Genomic DNA, 14,941 nt, shown 5'->3' on the forward strand with positions numbered 1-14,941 from the left:
AAACATAAACAAATTCCTAACCAACGAGCTTTCTGTGTGTGGTGGTCCAGTTGGTTGCTGCCTTCCCCATACTGATAAAAGATCATGGATTACAAATACTTGATGCAAAGATCATTTAAGGGTGTCCTTGGCTAGGCATGATGTTGCATGGTCATTGTGTTAACCCCTGATCCTTGCATACCTTGCATCATCTACCATATGCATTTGCTACTTAGGGTCCTGCCCCCAAAGTGACCAAAGTTTTGTATATAGTATATGTATAAAGTTAGTGAAATGCTTTAGGGTCCCTTTAGGTGAGAGGTGAGATATGGAAATAAAATATCAGAACTAACCCCATTGCTCTGTGAGGAATGTGGCACACTAGTCCCTTTTAGATATTTGGCAATGTCCTATGTTGACCTCAGAGGCAAGCACTGAAGATTCTCTCAATGCCAGATTTTTACAGGCAGAGCCCTTGATAAGTTCCCAAAAAACAAGCTCACACTTCTTAAATATAAGAAGATTCTTTACTAGGGTTGACATTCAAGAAATGATGCAAATGTCAGAGGCACATATCTCAGAAATTAGTTGAAAAAGAAAAGCAGAGCTTTTCCAAGGAGCACCCCCTGGAGCTCAGTCTGAAAGGGAGGTTGTTATGGGATTCAGGGGGCAATCCAGACCAGTAAGGGGTTGTGTTATCACTTGCCGTGCCCCCTGAGTGCCTTACAATGCTTTGTTGCCGTAGCTCCTAGCCTGGGATGCTCACAGCTGAAACAAGAGATTTTTGGCTGCTCTATTCTATGAGAGGAATACAGAATTAAAAGCACTGTCCTGCCACCATTAGCTGAAACAGGGGAAAAGACCAAAATGTAGGCCTAATCAAACAAACAAAATAGAGTAGTGATAGTGAATCATAATGTTAAGATCTACATAAGTGCATAATTTGCTTTACAGTTATAAGGATTTCATAGTTAATAAAGATGGTTTTAAGTGGTTACAGCTAGGAGAAACAAGATGGTGGTCACATGCAATCATAGCCTGAGAAAACAAAATGGCTGTCTTGGAGCAATTAGCAGGCAAGCAGGCTGAGGTGAGTCAAAGGTCACTCCAAAACCTGAAGGGAGGGGTCAGCTAAACATAGCACAAGGTCTTAAACAGGTCCAGCTTTAATAGTACAGGTCTTCAAACAGGTCTGGCTTTGATTGACAGATAGGTATTAGCCATGATTGGTCCATAAGAAGGGAAGGACCAATCAGAGAAAGCTAGGATCTGTATATAAGGCAGAGAGCTGACTGTCTTTAGTTAGTGTGAGTAGAAGGTGCTGCTGAAGTGAGTGGTGAAAGCAGGACAGAAGAGCTGAAATCACAGAAGAAGACAGTAGCGGCTGAAGTAGTAGTAGCAGCAGAGCAGTGGACAAAAACTGCATAGACAGAGCATAAGGACCATTCAGAGGGAAGGAAAACTGCAGGAAAAGTAAGCTTGGTGATTTCAATTATAAGAAATAAATTGAGTAAGTGGGTATGTTTGGGATAACAAAGGTGGATGTCTGTGTATGTTTGTTATTATGTATATAGTCTTAATGTTTTAAATAAGTAGTTTGTTGCCAGCATCCTATATGTGACTGGCCATCACATATAGAATGTAACCCCTGAAAAGCTATTTCCAACTGCATGATATCATAATATTGAGTACCTTATTATAAATCTGTGCTAATAAAATATTATCCTGTGATCTGTATGTGAGAATTGATGTCTGTAGGGTTTTTTCAAGTATATGTTTTAGATTTCTGTATTAGGGCATATTGTGTTAAAGAACATAAAAGTGGCCATACTGAGTCAGACCAATGGTTCCTCTAGCCCAGTATCCTGTCTTCTGACAGTGGCCAATGCCAGCTGCTTCAGAGGTACTGGACAGAAAACATAATCATCAAGAAATCTATCACCCATACCCAGCTTCTGGCAAACAGAGGCTAGGGACACCATCCCTGTCTATCTTGGCTAATAGCCATTGATGGACCTATCCTCCATGAATTATCTAGTTCTTTTTTAACCCTATTATAGTCTTGGCCTTCCACAGGTTGACTGAGTTATGTGAAGAAATACTTCATTTTAAATCTAGTGCCTATTAATTTCATTTAGTGACCCCTAGTTCTTGTGTTGTGAGAAGAAGTAAATAACACTTCCTTATTTACTTTCTCCTGGGCAGTTAAGAGAAATAATATTTGTTTGTTCTTCTAAAGACCAAAAAACATGTGACAACTTATTAACTAGGTAAATACACTCTTCCTTTTAAACACAACACTGAGTCAGTTTATAGTAAAAATAGAACAGATTTCTTAATAGGTAGGGCTCCGTGTCTGTCACGGAGGTCGTGGAAGTCATGGATTCCATGACTTCTACAGAGGCCAGTGTGGCTGATCCCAGGGCTGCCCAAGCAGCTGGCTCTAGGGCCAGCTGCTCGGGTTGTCCCGGGGACAGCCACACTAGCTGCTACAGCTCCAGCAGCCCCCGGAAGTGGTGCCTGGCTGGCCGGCTGGAGCAGCTGTGGTCTGTGAATCCTGTCAGCTGGTGCTGCTGGTCCTGGGCACCCCTCTCCCCTGGCGTCCCCCGCTTCAGCAACGCCCTCCCCCTGCATCCTCCCCAGCAACTGCCCCCCCCCCAAGATTTAATGACACTTATTTTTAGTATAAGTCATGGACAGGTTATTGCCCGTGGGTAAATCATAGCTTTAATAATAGGACATAGGCTAAGTGATGCCAAGTAAAGGAATAAATTTAGAAAGGGTTACAAGCAAATAAAAGTGAGAACACTCATCTAAAAATTTGAAACTTAATCTAGCAAGGTACAAGATTTGATCAAGATGGATTTTCTTATCCACAGTCTTCCAGCAAGATGGTGACTACCCCACAGCCTTTCAGTCAGGAACTCATCCAGGGGCTCAAAGGTGCTGGGTGCTTTGTCTTCTTATATGAAAGAGATAACTTGGGGGTCTCTACTCCTTTCTTTTATAGTCCAGCGAACCTTTGAAATTGATTCTTCTGACAGTTACCTCTCAAAGTTAAATTCATGCAAGCTACGAGGAAGGTGACATGGAGTCTGATGAGAAAGGAAGCTCTGTATTCTTTCTTCCCCCACTGGTGTTTGCTGGAATGTTTGTTCTGTCTCCTGCCATCTCTTCTCCCTGCTGTCTTGAAGGGCCTGTTTACTGCTTAAATGTCAAGTGAGGTAAACACACTCCTTTGTTTAGGACACACCTATTGACCACTCCCCCTAATATGACCAGTTTCCACACAGTTTAGTCACAATTCCAGCATATATTAACTTTTAATACACATCATGTACATACATTATACAAGAATATTAATGATCAGTGAGATATTGGCTTCCAAATTATACCTTACAATGCATATTTTGAACAAAAAATACAACAGTAGTGCATAGGGTTTGAATACAGGGTACTGAGGGTCATAGAGGTACAAGGCTAGCCTTTCAGGGTTCCTTGGGCCTCTACCAAGCTACATTTTCAAGTCCTACCTCTTTCTGACAGACTTAGACCTTTGATCTCATAAGCCTGGTCTTGCAGTCTCTGGTGCTCTAATAGACACTTAGTGGTCATGCTGGGGGCATCGCTCCATGTCTCCCTGCTGCACTGTTTGTCCATTGTTCTCTTACTGAACCAGATTTTTCTCCCAGATTTTTCTACATTGTGGAACCCACCTCACTACTGTTTGAGGTTTTCCTACTCCTAGTCTTTTGCTCATGATATTCTTTCCCACAACACTAATTGAGCTGGTCACAGTCCCTGGCCTGCTCCTCAGCAGCTGCCCTGCCTCTCCCAGGTCCATCACATGACTACACGGATACTAAGCTGTTCTCCATCTTTCATCCCAGCTCTAAGATGTCCTCTTCCCACAGCCTCCTGTCTCAGTTTCTCTGGGCTTTTTCCAATCAGATCTCTTATCTGACCTTCCTTCTGCAGCCAGCACCCAGGCTGCCACCTCTAGCCTGCTGCACATGCACTGGCCCACATGGTCTCTCCTTGTGCCTGATCCTCTGATGCCCCATGCTTTTCCTAATCATTCTAGGCAACACTGAACTCTCTGTTTGGCTAGATGTTAAGCAGGATCCCCTGCTGCCTCCCAGAGTGGCCTGTTCAGTTATTTCCTTCTAGGCCATTCTAATGAGGCTAAGCTCAGTTACTTACTCAGTCATCATGAAATAATCCTTCCACCGCAATCACACCATGCAAAATATCTCTCCTTTTCCTAATTTCAAGGGGGCGAAAAAGCAAATGTTAAAGAATCAATGAGTGTCGGTAGATTTAGCTGAGCCATCTTATAGCTGGGTTTCTCAGCCTGGAGGGTATTGTTAAAAGGGCAAGGGTGTCAACTTGATCCTGACTAGCCAGGAGGAGTATCCCAGGTTGGTTCCAATATGGATATGGTTGAGAACCACTGTTCTTTAGAAATCAGTAAAGAATTATATCCTTAGTAAAATCTAGAAGACTTTTCCATAAGGGAAGTTGGAGAATGTTGACATGCTGGAGAGACAATGACATTAAGAATGGCAAGTACTCTTTAATCACTTCGTCCATTCCCATCATACATTGTGGACCCTTCTGGGGGCAGGGGAGTTCATTTGAGATTGACTCTGAATTATTACACTATTTCTATATGCAGAATACATGTTGTGAGAAGCTTCTAATGACAGCTAATGAACCAGGCTGAGAGAGGTAATTCAAACAGTAAACAACATTATTACAGCAATTTATAAATATCTTTCATTAAACATTAAAAACAGCTGCTCTCTGATAGCGTTCTTGTAAAATGAGTTGGATGATGAATTTACAAGTGGTTTGCAGCTAACCAGGTGTCATCAGACAGGGGGATTCCAGGCCTCTTCCAACAGAATTTCAGAGCTCTGGACGGATGGGATCCTTCAAAATGGCTTTGCACCATAGTGCCTCTGAGTACTTATGAGTAGCTGTAAAAACTTGAGTCCCAGTTCTCTCTTAACTTACACCCGCACAGCCCTGCTGAAATCACTGTGCCTGCACAGGGTGTAAATCAGGATGCATGATGGGATAGTATGGAGGGTATTTTAGTAGCTGCCTTACAGCAGATGACTGGGAGTCAAGAATCATGGGCTGAGATCCTGTGCTGTGCTGTAGGGATGCACAGTACAGAACTCACTGCCTTGAAGCAGGGAGGGCAAAGGTGGCTTTAAGTCATCCTGGCCCTCCTATTCTGGGCTCCTTCAAGGGCAGGTGCAGCCTTGGCATAATTGAGGTGGCTCAGGGGGTCATCCCAAGTCATAGCAGTGTCCCCCGCTGCCCTATAGGAAGTAATAGCACTGAAAATGTCCATAGCACTATGTGCTGTAGGTCCACGCCCTACTACCCACAGCATACCCCCTACTCTGGTCCTTGGGGGAAGGGGAGAGGACTTATTGGACAGTATAGGTCTGCCTTACACCATATTTGGGCCAGTGCCAGTGGGATGGAGAAACCCTTCCCTGGTGTCTCTTCTCAGCGCTCCACTAATTTCCCATGCAACCTTACCCAAAACCATTTGTTCATGTCTGCACAGCACACTAAGCCTGAGTCTGTGGACTCAGTGTTTCCAAGCCCCTGCCTGAGCATTCACACTGCATTGTAAAGCTGGATTTATAATTGCTGGACCCAGGACTCACAGCTACGCTAACGTGTCCGTACTGTGCTACGCAGATCGTCTGGCTTGGGTTTGCAGCTTGACCTGTGTTCACACTGCAAAATGGCAGAGCTTATACCCAACTCACAGTGAGACTTGGGCGCTCACCTATTCCTCCAAGCAGGGTCATAGGAACCTGGTCCTGAGTGCTTGCTGACCTGAGTCACAGTGATCTGTGTGTGGATGGAAGGGGACTTCAAACCTGACTCAGAACCTGGGCTTAGTGTGCAGTGAGCCCCAGTTTCTCCTGCTGTAAAAATGGAGTGGCTCAAATTAACCCTCCTCTGCAAATCACTCTGAGATCTCCTCCTGAAAATGCTAAGTGCTAAGTATTATCCCTGGGAAAATGCTGTGTGAGCTCTGGTGTATTGCATCTTGTCTGGTTACCTTACATGGCAACATAATTCATCATCATTGCACCTGATGAGAAAAACAAGTTAAAGATAAAGGAACATTATGTCTAAGGGTGAAATTTCAGTGCACAGCTGAAAAGCCCAAACTCCTCATCAGCCATACCACTGTCTGACCTTGTGCAATAATGACATAAAAGACCTGGGTTAGTTCACAACATCTTGAATACAAATCTAGTGATTATAGCTGCAATTGACAGTATGGGACAAAACCTTTGTGGCACCATGGCTGTATTCTTTTAACACCTCCTCATTGAAAAGGGCTCTCCTGTTTAATGAAACAATGTCATTACTAATCATGTCTTGTATTTATATAATGTCCTTATGTCAAAGCTGTCAAAGACCTTTTGCAAGGATGTCTCAGCCTTATTATCCCCATTTTACAGATGTGGAAACTGAGGCACAGAGTGGTTAAATGACCCAGTCAGGAATAGAATTCAGGTCTCCTGACTTTCATTCTCCTGCTCTAATCACTAATATGCTCCTTCCTATTTTGGAACCACATTCCCTCTCCCATGCTAAACCCCACAGGATGCATTCAAAGGAAGGAAATAAGACTGGGTCTCCCACATTGGTCCATTGGAGTCAGTTTGCCTCCCATGTTGAATAGTCTCAGGATCTGCCCTCCAACCTTGGGATCCCTGGGATCTGCACAGTTCCTGGGAGATCAGTGATAGGTCAGGACCATCTACATGGAGACCATATGTCTCCATGCTGGTTCTGTGTACCTCATGCTGTCCCCCTCTCCCCAGATTCCTGGCAGCATACTTTCACTGCAGCTACCAGTCACTTCCCTTGGCCACCGCTGCTCTGGGAGTTACTTCCCCACCCTTTTAGAGGAGATCCTCACTGTAGAAAAAGTTCTCCAGGAAAGGAAATACAACCATGGTGCTGTATTAACTTTCCTTGCAAACTTGGCTGGGCTGGTAGATGTATGAGCTCTCCAGCCTTGCACTGCACCCAGCTCCTCCACCCTCACACACTGGCCCAGTAGAGTTACCATGTAGGCAACTTAACCCTGGTTCCCCACAGCAGAGTGGATCTACAGGCAGAAGTTTCCCTCTGCCCCAGGATGTGGGAGGGGCAGCATGAGCTACATCTTAGTTTGATGTACAAGGAATGTATTCATCCATCTGACCTGTTCATCTATCAAGTCAATTTTCAATTGTACTTTACCTTTAAATGCATTGGGAGTTTATTATTTTCCTGTTATGTGGTGTTCTCTTCAAAAGACCCCACTATTTTTTTTCCTGTGGAGGAGGAATTCATCCATAACAGGCCTAGCTCTTTAATGGATAGCTGCGTAAGTGGGCTTCACGGTAACAGTGACTCAAACCTGTAGAAAATTTCAATACTAATTCTCTCCTTCTGTAGCCTATGGCGTTTGAGCTGTGCTTCCCTTCACCTCATCTATGCTTTAGTATTGTGAGAGCCAACAGTCACTCATGAAAGTTCTTGGCAGCTGCAGGACCCCGAAGACTGACTTTGGAATATATTGTGCTTTTACAGCAATGACATTTGGGTCTCTGATTTGTTTCTTGGCCAGGCTGTGATAGTTCTACAGGTACAGAGCTGCCTGCTGCCTCACTACAGGGTCAGCATGTTGATTTTGTACCTCTAGACATTATTTGTCACTTGGCTCACCTTGGATTGCAAGACGTTTTTTTTCTCCCTCCTTACTATGTTGCTGAGGAAAAAGATTATGTGCTGTGTTCCCACTAGATTTATATACAGCTTCTATCTCTTCTATGTAAAAAGAAATAGCTTCTCACACCCATATTAGCCTGATGTGAAAATTCATCTCTAGCAATACCCATGCAGACTCTATGACCTCAGTGTATCTACCTCAACATACTCAGGAGTGGATCATACTCTTCTACGCTCAGAACATACACCAAAGTATCTTTTTTCTTTTCTTTCCTCCCAGCTCACACCCTTGCATTGACCGTACTGAAATCTCCTTCCTTGGAGAATAACCACTTGTTGCTTATTCTTGTGCCATTTTTGAGAACTGAATCTTCTGAGTTCAGTGATAATGAAACTTGCAAAAAAAAGAATTTTAATGGGAGGATTTTGTGTCATAATCAGAATCGAAAGCCTAACCATATCTAAAATAGTCTCCCAGTGATTAATGATTTTAAATTTCATAATTTTTGAAGCTACATTTGAAGAATATGCAAATGTTTTCTGAAAAGGCTGTTCTTTTTGCTTAAAACCCCAAGCAGAAGTCTTCAGATATTGTTAAAGCACATTCACATTTTATCACCACAGATGCCTGGGCAGCTGTATAGAAATCCATCAGCAGTCAATGTTTCTGAAGCACTGACAGTCAGTTTGCAGGGAAAATAAAGTAAAAAGGGCTAATCCTGGATTAAAAGGTATGCAGATAACTCTCATTTTAATGATGAATAAAACTAAAACTACACCCAAAAAAACCCACAGTAAATAGGAGAAAATATAATAAATATTCTGGGGCAGTCCATCAGCTTTGCAGAAGTCCCAGACAGGAGGAATACCCAGGTATGGAAGTAGCTTTAGGTCTGTCATTACTTAGATTGGCTGCGATTAGGTATCTTGCTAAAGTAACAAACTAGATTGCAGAATGGCAAGATGGAAGGATCCATACGTCCAGGAACCATCCATGTTGTCCAGTTGGTATTGTTCCAGCCTTAGAGGATACTTTCTAAACCTTAGCTCCGCAGTCCAAATGGCGGTCATCAAAAATTGGCCAAAGGACGAGAGGCGCTTGAGTTACAGTAATATGCGAAACCCAAGTATTCAAGTTGGGATAACCTGGAGATGAGCTCTGTAAGCCCTTATATGATGGCAATCAAAGCCCAAAACCGATTGCTAAGCAAGTGAAGATCTCATATTCAGATGAAGTTTCAACACTGGCCTTCTGAAGAACTAGATGTGTAACCTCCAAATGTTGGCAGATCACGTTTTGTGGTCAGAACAGCAAAGCTCATCTCAGATTTTGCCTTTTGATTTTCAAAGATTGCTATGTGCATGTCTGGCTGTGTGAGGGGTTATCAGGTCCACACTTTCTGCCAGACATGTGTGCAGTGCTTAAATCATAAATACCGCCATGAAGGAGTGTCTACTTCTGTGTGAAAGTTTCCTGCAATGTGCCTTATTTTGACTGCTACGCACCAGATGGCACCACACTAGCTAATTCTTTACTTGACATAACATAGACCAAGATATGGACAGGGAATTATAATATATGAAGTTAATTTATTCTTCTTCTACTTATTATCTCAGCACCAATTTTGTTATCCTGTAGCACTTCAAGAATGGCACCTTAGTAAGTTGTATGGAGAACAAGTATACTCATTCTGGGTATTTCAGTGGCCTGCCCCCATGCGCACACACTCCAACACATGGCCCGTCTGCCGTCTCCAACTTCTCTCCTGTCTCTGAAATGAGATCCCATCATTATCTCCCTAGTCCTCCCTAAATTCCCCTGTGGCTTCCAAAAGATTCCTCCTCTACCACACGATGTTCTAAGTGAACAGAGTGTATTCTACAGCAACCCTGCTCCTTGGCATAGAGCTGCTTTGAGCTCCACACATAAAGTCTCTGTTGATCACCCCTTTTGTTTTGTGAACAAAGGAAAGTGCAGAATCTGGCAGCAGAGGGAAGCAGCTCACAGTGGGTCTGATCCAATACTATTCCCTATTGACTTCAGTGGAGCTGGATCAGTTTCAGGGAGAAGGCCTGCCAAGGAGGACATAGAGATTCCCAACAGAGTGGGGACAGGAGTGTAATCCAGCAGCAATAGCCCTTCCAGTGTCCTCATCATAATACTCCCTAATGGCCATTAGCCAGTCCTTAGATGACATATGGGGTTAACTGTCTACAGGATACATTTTCTTGTGCTTTACAGAGAACTGAAATATTATTTTCCACTTCAAACTGTGATTGCACATGGCATTTTGATAGGAGTTTTGAACAACTGAGGCTCATCGGGATTCTGCAACAGAAATGAGCCATCATCTGATGCTTTTTTCAGAAGTCACAAATAGATGAGAAAATCCAGCTACAAATTTTATAGTAATTACCATATAAACTGATGCAGACACTTACCACTTTAGACAAGTGAAGGCCTAAGGACTTACCAACCATTATAGCCAACCAGCTCCCTGTTGGCTTTGCATCTAAGCAGCTTTCCGTGCCCAATTCATTTCATATTGCATTATCTTGAATTTAAGATAAATGGGGTAACTTCACCACTGACTTCAATAGAGTTGTTGCTGCTTATATTAGCTGCAAATTTGGCCCAGAATATTGGCTTGAGATCCACTTATTTCAAATGATAGAACATTAATTTGGCTCTATCCACCTATTTATGATCAAATCACGTTCCTTTTTGGAGCTCTGCTATCATAAACATGGATGGAGTACGGAGATCTGTACTTCTGGGAGATGGGACAATCTGAGCAGATCAACACTTTAGTATGAAAGCTGCTGAGATGCCCATTGACTTCAGTGGTAGTTCGATCAGACCTTTAATTCATAGATTAATCTAATTTTTTGGAAATCCATAGTATACAACTGAGGCAGAACCCAGGCCCAGACTGGTTATCCACTGAAGGAAATGGAGTGCATTGCATTGTTCTTGTGTAAACCACTGTGGCCAACACAGAGAACTGTTGATGGATGCTGAACACATGGTGCTCAGATTCTGTGGTGATGGGTGTCCAGTATAATACCACTTGACTGATGGGCTCCAGGGGAGATCTTGAGTGGAGGAAATGTAGGGACACCTGGGGAAGAACAATGGGGGAAATAGAAGTGTCATAAAAAACCCATGTAATTATTGGTTGGAATTTTATAATGGGGATTGGAGCTATGAGAACTATAAAGCTTTTGTTACCCCATTCTGAATTTATGCAGATGGAACCTAAAATTACTCAAATATTTACATTTTTTTGTCAATAGTTTTAATCCATTTTGCCACTTAATTGTATAAAACCATCTTCCACAACAAGGATATTGATATTTTTAAATAAATTCTTCTGTTTTTAAATATAAAAAAGCCTGTAATACACAAAAAAGCTACAGATGGAGTTTTTATATACAGTTGTTTTCTCAGTAGATGGAATATTGAATCCTTCACCCATTAAATGTATCCTCACCACAGATTTGCTGCACCTGCTATTTTACATCTCAGTATATTTCAGAGTGACTATTTATGGTCCATTCAAAATGAAATGTAGACAGTCTCGTAAATAGCTTTTAATAGCACAACGATGACACCTACTGGTCAGAGTTATCTGCATTCAGTGCTTTGCACAATCGTTATACAAAACAAAGAAATCTATCCAACTTTAACATGTGTAAGGGATAATGGACATAAAATGAGACGTATTGCAGGCATTTATAACGCTTTTAATAGGTCTTTCTTTATTCACTTACTAAATCACTTTGTTTTGCTACTAAGGCTACACACAATCCTCCTGCAGAACTTGAAAAATTGCTCTGATAGCCAAGAGGCTCTGTATAGCCCTAGGTTATGCTGGTTCATGTCACCAAAGTCAGTGCAAAGGACTGCTGGTGGTAGAAAAATCTGCCCTGACAGACGTTGCAGCAGCCTAAGTTGCTTTCAATCCTTGCCCCACAGTGGAACTCGCACCTGACCAGTGCAGTCATCACAAAGGTCAACCTTACACTACCCAGAAATTCCACTCCTCATGTCTCAAGCAAGCCCATTTTTGAAGTGACTTTGCAGCCACACCTGAGACCAGGAGCTGCCACAAACTTCAAAACCTTTTAAGGTTTGCCCATCAACAATAAAAATGCAGTTGTTCAGATAAATAGCAATGATTGGTGCTGTATCATGCAGTCCACAAAAAGCACTACTCTGGCCTGCATAATACACTGGATACCAGATGATACCAGTTCTTCTGGGCATGGAAAGTTCAGCAGTCCCTATTTGGAACTGGCATCCAGTACGACTGCTAATTCCCTCATAGACATTAGCTGGCATTACACAGGACAAGACTTCTGCCTCTTGGACCTGCTGAATCACACTCCAGTTTCATAGATTCCAAGGCCATAAGGGAGCATTGTGATCATGTAGGCTGAACATCTGTATAACACAGGCCATAGAACTTCCCCCAAATAATTCCTAGAGCAGGTCTTTTAGAAAAACATCCAATCTTGACTTAAAATTGGCATGATGAATAATGCACAAACTATGAGCACACCAATAGAGAGGGCTAAATCCTGGTCCCAGTGACTTGATTTAACCTCCTCCTCCCCTTTCTCCCCACCACTTTTTCTCCTCCTTGCTTTGATACAGACAGTGCCTCTTTTTCTCCATGAATGGGTCCAGCTGAATTGTGTTAGAGATGGACAGGATAGTGTTGCAGAGGTAATTTTCCCCAGGATTCTGTCAGTGTGTGCGGTGACAAAGGATGTTGATGATGCCTGGGGTGATGCCAGGAGTACATAATGCCAGAGGCTGCATGAGTCACCAGCAGCCACGTAACAATACGGAATTTGCGTTTTTACAGAGAATCTTTAGTTTTTACATTTTGTGAAAAAATAAAAACATATATTAACTACATTTTACTGAAAATACCATTGTCACTTATTCAACGTGCACAACTTCCCCTTCTTGTGGTCAATTTTTGAATGCCCTTTAAAGTGTCATAGCTAAACATATTCCGATAAACTGCTTCCAGTGTATAGAGGTTACTCAACAGCATATAGGAATTCATGTTTTAACGCATCTCAAATTTCACTTCAGCCTCCAGATGTGAGTAATTTAAGTATGAAAAGCTGCTGAAAACTTTAAAAATTCCCCCTGAAGACCGTGTTGCTGAATTGATGGCACTGTGCTGTTGTGTACCATATGCAGTAAGGCCATAGATTACATTCGATGGCAGACAATTGTAGAAGACATGGAAAGTGCTAGATGTAAACTGAACGAAAAGAAATGAAAACAAGAGGCTGAAACAGCTGAGCCATCGACAACAGTAAAGAAACAATGCACTGTGACTGGATCAGTCTATTGATTTGATTTTATTATAATGATTGATGGCAGTAGTAGATTCGAACTTGCTTTAAAAATGTAAATCTATCAATAAAACATTCTGTTCAAGTGATACCCATATATTTTGTGGCTAGGGAAAATTCAATTGTTTGTTTTTTTAACTGCAGAAAAATGGAGATTTTTATTCTTAATTGGAGAATTTTGTTTTTTTATCACAGAAAACTAGGATCCCTGGTCATCAGCTCTAACAAAGTTCCATGCAAGTCTCAGAGGGGCCATTTCTGGCTTCTCATATTGCCTCCCCTCTTTGAAGACTGAGCAGCACAAAATGGAGTAACAAAAATATCTCAGTGCTGTAAGTGATTGGCACGGCTGCAATCAGTGTTCTGTTTTATTGGGAAAGTTCAATGCACTGAGATTTCATTCCAATGAGGAATGATTTGAGGACCTAATTTTCATAATTTAAAACAATTGAGAGGAAAAACAGAGACAAGAAGCTAGGAATGGGAAGAGTAGCTGAAAAAAGGAAATGAGCGAGGGCAGACAGAGACAGGAGGAAAGTGAGCAAGTTGATGCAGAACAGCTAAGAAAGGAACAGATGGGAAGGAAGAGTGTGAGCACTACAATCTCTGTTACCTTTTTTCTTGGATTTTTTTTTAAATTCAAAATCTGCTGTTTCTCCATTCCAGTTCCCTTAAATCAGCATGTTCTCTACTAGCCCTCTCTGCACTGCTACTAGGAGCACCCAGCTCACTTTCCATGGTGCCCGTGGCCTGAAAAATTCTAGGACTCCATACGTGGTGAATCAATAAGAATCTTTCCCCATATATGTGGAGGTTCTTTTCATGCTTGGGTGTGTTACCAGGCAACTTAAAGAGGCATCAATTCCCCTGCAATGACTGCCACAAAAATCTGAATTCACCAGATTGTGTTTCCTGATCCAACAGCTTTAGTGCCCTTCTATTTTCTGTTTTGTTCTTTGGTTTCTGTCCATGCTAGACAACCAAACCATAACACCTTGTGATTTCTGTTGTTGCCAGATTCTGCTCTCACTGACACCTGAGCAAACTCGTTGAAGTCAATGAATCTGGACTGGTATTAATGGTAGAAATTAACCCTTAGGAGTACTCTTTAATCTTACTTTAACTATAGAACATTGCCTTTCTTCCAGGGAAATACTCACATAAAGCAGAAACAGGGCACAGCTGAAAAGTCTGAATCAGATCAAGAGTTCTCCAAAGATGAAGGATCTTTCGATCCAGAGTATCAGTTTGAAGGCACATTTGAATCCAGTGAAGAACAAAGGTATAAAAGAATCCAATAGCTGGAAGTTGAAGTCGGCAAAATTCAAGTTTGAAAAAAGGTGCACTGTTCTAACAGTGATGGCAATTAACCATTAGACCAGATTACCAGGGGATGTGGTAAACTTTCTGTCACTTGGAGATCTTTAAATCGAGACTGGAAGTCATTCTAAAAGATCTGCTGTAGCTGAACCACAAGTTGTTGGATTTGATGTAGAAATCACAGGGAAATTCTATGGCATGTGTTACACAGGGGCTCAGGCTTAATGAGCATAATGGTCTCGTCCGGCCTTAAAATCTATTAAATCTATTCCCCAAGCTTTTTTGGGGGGCGGAGGAGGGTGAGATCCAGGGTACTGGCTCATGATCCATCTCTGATAATATCAAATCATATTAAGTGACCAAACATAGTGGACAGATAATAAAGTTTCCACTAACCAAATTTTAACCACAAGGAAATATTTTTCTTAAAGGTTAAAAAAATTGGGGGGGAGGGAAGAAAGGGGAGAAATAACTATTGGTAAACCCTGTTTGTACTGTA

General features: G+C 42.1%; 1 long non-coding RNA gene across 2 annotated transcripts; it reads left to right on the top strand.

Moving 5' to 3' along the window:
- The first annotated feature begins 1,205 nt into the window (after nucleotides 1-1,205).
- On the top strand, nucleotides 1,206-13,227 carry LOC120369853. Of its 2 annotated transcripts, none has more exons than XR_005583468.1 (3): nucleotides 1,206-1,452; nucleotides 8,368-8,474; nucleotides 12,404-12,617. It is a non-coding gene; the product is annotated as an uncharacterized LOC120369853 (long non-coding RNA). The 2 variants fall into 2 exon arrangements; XR_005583467.1 differs by lacking the exon at nucleotides 12,404-12,617 and adding an exon at nucleotides 12,854-13,227 and having other exon boundaries at nucleotides 1,218-1,452.
- Nucleotides 13,228-14,941: the final 1,714 nt, after the last annotated feature.

This window comes from Mauremys reevesii, linkage group 8 (genome assembly GCF_016161935.1).
Source record: "Mauremys reevesii isolate NIE-2019 linkage group 8, ASM1616193v1, whole genome shotgun sequence".
In the NCBI taxonomy this organism is placed as follows: Eukaryota; Metazoa; Chordata; order Testudines; family Geoemydidae; genus Mauremys; species Mauremys reevesii.